The sequence below is a fragment of the Sinocyclocheilus grahami genome, unplaced genomic scaffold (assembly GCF_001515645.1).
Source record: "Sinocyclocheilus grahami isolate Dianchi unplaced genomic scaffold, SAMN03320097.WGS_v1.1 scaffold531.1, whole genome shotgun sequence".
In the NCBI taxonomy this organism is placed as follows: Eukaryota; Metazoa; Chordata; class Actinopteri; order Cypriniformes; family Cyprinidae; genus Sinocyclocheilus; species Sinocyclocheilus grahami.
Genome location: NW_015505710.1, coordinates 12,302 through 18,714, shown reverse-complemented (window position 1 = coordinate 18,714; position 6,413 = coordinate 12,302). Strand labels below are relative to the sequence as shown.

General features: G+C 36.3%; 1 long non-coding RNA gene across 1 annotated transcript in view; it reads left to right on the top strand.

The window, feature by feature from the left end:
* The window catches only part of LOC107555319 (uncharacterized), a 91,497-nt gene extending 85,708 nt beyond the window's left edge, over positions 1–5,789 (top strand). The window contains exon 4 of the long non-coding RNA XR_001605153.1: positions 5,712–5,789. This is a non-coding gene — a long non-coding RNA (uncharacterized lncRNA). The remainder of the gene's footprint in view (positions 1–5,711) is intronic.
* Positions 5,790–6,413: the final 624 nt, after the last annotated feature.

Here is a 6,413-nt window from a genome sequence, read left to right as displayed (position 1 = left end):
ATATATATATATATAACTCCTGATACTTTTCAGAATTTGAGACCTATAAAATCTATTTGCAGATTTAGATTCCTGGCATTTGGAAACCGGATGGCTTTGGTGAAAGCAGAAGTTGTTTTCTCCTTGGCATACACTAAAAAAAAAAAGCTCCTTGCCACCAGTAAAACTCATAACATTTGCAACGAACGTGTTGTGATGTTCCATAGGGACTAGATCTTAATTTTCTATGAGCAGGGATCCTTCTGTGTTTTATCAAACAACAAGCTCTGCAACTGAGATGACATAACGAGCACATGACAGCATAAGAACCAGCAGAGGACTGTGTACAGGTCCATGTGCAGTCTGTGCACAGATTCACCTCTTACTTTATTCTCGCTGTAGTATTGTTGCTGCCGCCATGTTGTGAATGCGCTGTGTGATTCGTTGTGAAAGCGAAACTACTTTGTTTGGCCTTCCAAAAGAGGACGATATCTGCTTCGTCATGCCTGGAGCTGATCCGTGCTGGTTGCTGAGGAAATACTACAACTTTGCGCTGTGGATCGCCGGATCGGCTTTCACCGTGGATGAAGCGGAGTCCAGCGCGGGGTCATCACGTGTGGTTGCTGCAAGCCTCATTCGTCGAATCCGCCGCCTCTGCTCACTCAGCCCGCTGGCCATTCCTCACTTTATCCCCCGTCCTCCGCTCACTCAAGGCCGCCGTGTGTGACGCTGTTTCGTTGTGAAAGCGAAACTAGTTTGTTTGGCCTTCCAAAAATGGACACGACTAGAAATCAGTGGTTAAGTTGTATTTACAACACTGTTCCAGAACACTTCAATCAAAATATACATTTGTGTGCAGCACATTTTATGGAGGACTGTTTACTGATCCTGGTAGAGTAGACTTCAATGCCGGCTGTTCTGACTCAAAGACTGTAAGTAACTGTAAGTTTTTTATATTTAAAGAGTTTTTATATATTATATATTTAAAGCAAGTTTTTTTGGGCAGTGTAGAGTAAAGCTTGTTGTTTGTCATTTCTCCGATCACAAATGCAGACATAGTTTTATGTTTACGAAGCTACTTGACTTCATCATATAAAAAAAAATAAAATAAAAAAAAAGTATCTCTCTCTTTATTTATTCCTTCTCTTTCTAGCTTGTACTTATTTGAACAATGTCTAAGAACTTGGTATTACAACCACTTCTTATGTCTGTTTGCCTCTTTAAGAAGAATCGCTTTATGTATCCCCCAATTGTAAGTCGCTTTGGATAAAAGCGTCTGCTAAATGACTAAATGTAAATGTAAATGTAATGTCCTTAGTGTCACTTTTGATCAGTTTATTGCAACCTTGTTGAATAAAATGAATTTCTTTAAAAAAAACCTTACTGATCCCAAATTTTTGAATCTAAGTGTATATTTCAAAAGATACTCATTTTACAAATAAAATATAATTGATTTTTTTTATTTAATTAATTTTTCTTCAAACTTTTTTTAATTAAAGGGGGCATATGATGCGATTTTCAATTTTTCCTTTCTCTTTGGAGTGTTACAAGCCGTTTCAGAAAGGCGGGGCATAGAGGAGAAACAATAATGTACAATGTGGAAAAAAATGTTTTTTTTTACCTTAAACCACATAAACACATTTCATTACACCAAATACACAAAATAATGTTATTTTTTAGCAGCATTATATGACCCCTTTAATTAATTAATTGATTGATTTTTTTTTTACTTTTTTTTTTGCATTTTGCCCCACAAAATAATGTTATTTTTAGCAGCATTATATGACCCCTTTAATTAATTAATTGATTGATTTTTTTTAACTTTTTTTTTTTTGCATTTTGCCCGCAACCCTACATAAGGGTAGTGGTTTAGAGGATGGATGGTTCTACACTGTTGTACTGTTATGTACTGTCTTTGAGGCAGATGTGTGCAAAAGCTGTGTCCAGTGCTGAAGAGAGTGATGGTATTTGTCAGGATAAGGAGATTATATGACAACAGGTTTTCCCCTTTGCTTTATCTCCTCTGCTTCGCAGAGATGATGAAATGCCTTCAGAGAGGCTGAGTGGCTCTTCAGGGATGTGTGAGAGAGCTGAACCGGCCATATCTGTCCCGTGGTGATGCCTTTCTATCAGTCTTTTTATTATAGGATTTAAACAAATAGTTTCTTTCACTTTCACATATCACACTGATGAATTTAAAGTGTTTTCTGAGTAGGCTTTATTGTCCCTCCGTTCGCCTTGACTCACAGAGCACCTGATTTATAAGATTTGTGATGAGACTGTTGCTCTCTTCTACATCTCTCTTACACGTGGCTTGGTTTCAAGTATGATTAAATCATTCACATGGCCCCAGTTTGGCGCGATTCTCACCTGTGCAGTCCACAAATTGGAAGCAGCGCTTATGAAATGTCACTGGGATTGCAGCATCTTAAAAGGGTATTTCGCTTATTACATCGCTCCTCCCTCCACTCATCTTTTATTTGTGAGTTATGCCAGCACAGCCCTCCACAATCTTCAATATGATCATTTTCTAATCTTCTACCTGTCGTTGCACATGGACTGGTGTCGACGTCGTACCACTCTCTCACGATTTCCTGCCGGAGCAATGAGTCACAGCCATCCATACACTGTTACACACACACTCACCGCTGCTGCTGGCTTGATGATGCAGTGATGGAGAAATGAGTGCTGGGTTTCTTTGAAAGTTAATTTTAGGTCTCTAGGCTTCTGTGTGCTTTTGCATGTGCAAACTGGCAGTGAGTGGAAAACTGCATAATGAGGGGGTAGATGGAGTTTGTCCGGTTCCGACCTGATGATGCAGAGCTGTTACAGGCTGACATAAGGGTCTCCATTGCTGTCAAATACTCAGCCAATCAGCACACTGTCTACAGGCTTAGGGATTTTAGCCAATCAGTTAACACCCTACATGAATTATAGACACTGTTCTGTCACGCTGATATGGGAGGACACTGTAGGGGTGGGCTATGGCAAAGGACACGTAGATGGATGTAGACACTGTGTGTAGAATGGAGTACTAGTGAGCTGCATACTGCACGATTTACACATTTACTGTTATTTACTATGTCACTCAAACGTAATGAAATTCATTCAATATGCTATTTGTGAATTGATTACATTTGGGGTTAAAATGTCTTAAACACTAAGCATCCTGTCTAAATGATGTTAAATTACAGCAGATATTATATCTGGAAATCTGCCAAGAACATGTCTAAATCATATTTCACCCTTAAAACGTAAATTATTTTTTTATTATTTGTAATGTAATGACATTTTTTTTTTGCCAATTAAATTTTAAAACTTCTCCCAAATTCCCATTATCAATCATAATGCTAAATAAATAAATACTAATAATTTTCATTACTTAAATGATAAAATAATTATTATTATTAATTGTAAAACATTGTGGTAGCATTTATTGTTCTGCCTTCACACCAAATTAAAAAAAATTATTTTAAGAAAGCATTTTTAATGCTATTTTTAGTTTCAATGTTTAAATACAGGAAAGAAAAAATAATGCGTGAATGAATTATAGATTGGGGAGAGCTTATCACGAATTGCCTCAAAATTGTCACAGTACAGCAAAGTATGGTTCTAAAATAATTAATTCTGCTAAATTTATCCATTTTCTTTATGCAAACAATTCAAATACAATTCAAGTGACAATTGTTTTGTGAAATCCCCCTTCATACTGTAATATACTGTGGAAATACTGAGTGGTGCGGTAGTATGGTAATCGGAATATAATGTTGAATATAACTGGAGAAAGCCAAGGACTGTACAGGAAACAGAGTGAAATAAATGGGAAGGAGAGACATGTAGTGAGGGTAGAGTTGGGAGATTGCTCACTGTTGCTACTGGGAATCCTCCAGTGCTGATAGCCATGTTTTGTTTAGTTTCTTTATCAATATTGAATTAGTCAGTGCAGTGGAGAGTGGAACATGGCTCTTGTTGGGACTTTGACACTGTGCAGAGGTTGCTTTGTGTGTATGAGAAGGAGAGACAGGATGAGTGCTGTTTAACTATACATGTCATTTTTGTAAATGTTTGGTTTAAATGATGAAGGTTTTTTTTTTGGGTTGGATCAATGACGTCCCTCTTCTTTAACCTTGGGTTGTCCATGTCTATGTTATGAATGTGCAGAACTACATATTACTTTTTAAATACAACTAGTCTTTGGGTTATCTGAATGCCTAGTAATCTAATCTGGTCTGGTTTTAGGTTTGCCTGATCTCTGACTCATTTCTTAGTGGGGGCATTTATATACAACAGCTAAATTCAGTGGCACAGAATGCAGGGGTCTTGAGATGCATTCGAAAAATCAGACTATTTTTAACTTCTACAGTGCTTTGTCTTGCAGCGCTCCTGGCGGGACGCTCAAACAACGTGAGATGCAACACAACAACTGAAGACAAGTCAGTCTGCATGTTTATGGATGTAGCGATTGTGCGTTAAAGAGAATAAAGGAAAAAATGCAATGCCTTCTGAGAGGGTTTTACAGTGCAACTAGGGATGGGCATTTTGGGAAATTTCTCATTTTGATCATCGATAGGTTTCAAAAGCAGACTAGTTACCAGCTATCTAACAACCAGCTAGTTGATTAGGGAAGATGATGTTTTTATGCTTTTGAAGCAAATATTTGGGATTTGCAACATCTCAGTGAATGTTTTAGTATGCTGCGCTGTTACTGTGTCCAAAAAGTTGCATGTCTCAATTCATTGTCCTTAAAGCACCGTTTCCATCGCCATCAAAGCACCGCTTATGTACAAATTCACCACCTTCAACAGATTTAAAAGGATCTCTATCAGCCCTCAGATCGCCTGCTGCGAGCAATGATCTGTTATTATGCAGAATCCACAATGGTGTGCCACTTTCCAGGTGTGTGTCAGGATACATTATACTCCAAAACCAAATGGAAAAAAAATAATAAATCATGTTTTTCATAAGAAATTCAGTAAACAATTACTCCCCTTATTTTATTTTTGGTTTTATTTTATTATTTTTTTATTTATATTTTATGTATTATTATTGTTTTTTGTGTGTGTTTTATGTTTACAGCAATTTAACTTTATCCCCTTAATTTTCATTGCTAAATGTGTCTTGTATTTATGTCTTTTTTTTAATGATGATTGTTATTACTATATTCACATTTATACTGTATTATAGTTTAAAAATAACTTTCGCAATTATATATTTTTAGAAATGCATCTGTTTAGAGTCTGGTGGACATGGCCCAGTCTATTTATACATGACTTTTCTAGTACTGACTTGTCAGCTAGCCATTCAGGTAGTCCACCAGCTAGTCGATTAAAATATGTATGCACATGTCTCATCCACTCTTTGCCTTTGGCCAGCTTCAGTGTCTGAGATCAAACCTCCCATTAGAGAGTCATTAAAAGACTTTACCTTCACCTCTTTTTGAAGGTGTTTTATTCCTAGATCTCTCTCCTGTCTGAGTGTGAATCATGTGTGATGGACTGTAATTGGTCAAGGGCTGGGTTCCTATTGGTACATGGTTTGTCAATACATGTACATCAACAGACACAAAGCTCTTCAGTGATGTTCAGATCATAGTCTAGGAGAGAAGAGTGGACTGTCTGAGACAGAGACACCTCGCAAATGAGCGAGTGTAAATATTGACTGCAAAAGTGACGCAACTGCGCAGGAGTCCTCTATCAAACCCTCACCGCATGTCCTCTCTGTCCTCATTACAGGTGTCTGAACACACGCTGAGATTCACACTTCCACCCAGGACAAATCAACTAGTGCACTGATTTATCAAGACCAGCTGCAAGAAGTAAGTGTTTTTGTTGGTTGTTTTTTGAACTGATCACTGAAATAATCCTGAATTTATAAATCAGCTATGGATAATCGGCCTAAATTAGTTTTATTTATTTATTTATTAATTCATTTATGCATTCTTTCATTAATTATTTCATTCATTAATTTTTCTTAAATGGGATGGTTTCCAAGGCTTAAAAATGCAGATGACCCTGTATAATAAGAATTTGGTTTTCTGTGATGTATTGAACATTGTTTTGAATTCTGCTGATAAAATGTGTCACATGGTAAAATTATGTAGCGAACTAATATTAAATGTCTTTCACATAATTTTTTTTAATTTTAAAGTTTAAAATGAAGTTAAAATGGTTTGACCATTATAAATAAATCACCATATGGAAACATTTTCTAGTAAAAATGTTTGTGTATTTTGATATGACAAATCAAATTATAATAGAATTCCAGCTATTTTTGTACAATAAAAATAATTTTTTTTTTCTTTTAAAATGTTGTTCTTGTTTTGTAATGGTGGCAGTAAACATATCAAGAGGGCAAGTATAAATCTGCCAAAAAATCTGCCTTGCAGCAGCAAATGTTTGTTTTTCTTTTTCTTTCTTTCTTTTTTTCATTGTTTC